The sequence below is a fragment of the Camellia sinensis genome, unplaced genomic scaffold (genome assembly GCF_055761805.1).
Source record: "Camellia sinensis isolate YWXY unplaced genomic scaffold, ASM5576180v1 Unanchor374, whole genome shotgun sequence".
Taxonomy (NCBI): domain Eukaryota; kingdom Viridiplantae; phylum Streptophyta; class Magnoliopsida; order Ericales; family Theaceae; genus Camellia; species Camellia sinensis.
This window is the reverse complement of record NW_028129252.1, coordinates 34546-35000: the sequence shown is the minus strand read 5'-3', so window position 1 is coordinate 35000 and position 455 is coordinate 34546.

Here is a 455-nt window from a genome sequence, read left to right as displayed (position 1 = left end):
GCGCGGATAGAAGTAGCAGAAGCCTGGGATACCATTCCATTTGCTCAAGTAATAAGAGGTTCCATGTTAATAACTCAATCGATTCTTAGAAAATATATTATATTACCGTCATTGATAATAGCTAAAAATATTGGCCGTATGCTATTATTACAATTTCCTGAGTGGTCTGAGGATTTAAATGAATGGAATAAAGAAATGCATGTTAAATGCACCTATAATGGTGTTCAATTATCAGAAACAGAATTTCCGAAAAATTGGTTAATAGACGGTATTCAAATAAAGATGCTATTTCCTTTCTGTCTGAAACCCTGGCACAGATCTAAGCCACGGTCCTCTCATATAGATCGAATCAAAAAGAAAGGACAAAAAGATGATTTTTTTTTTTTAACGGTTTGGGGAATGGAAGCTGAACTTCCTTTTGGTTCTCCCCAAAAACGGCCTTCCTTTTTTGAACC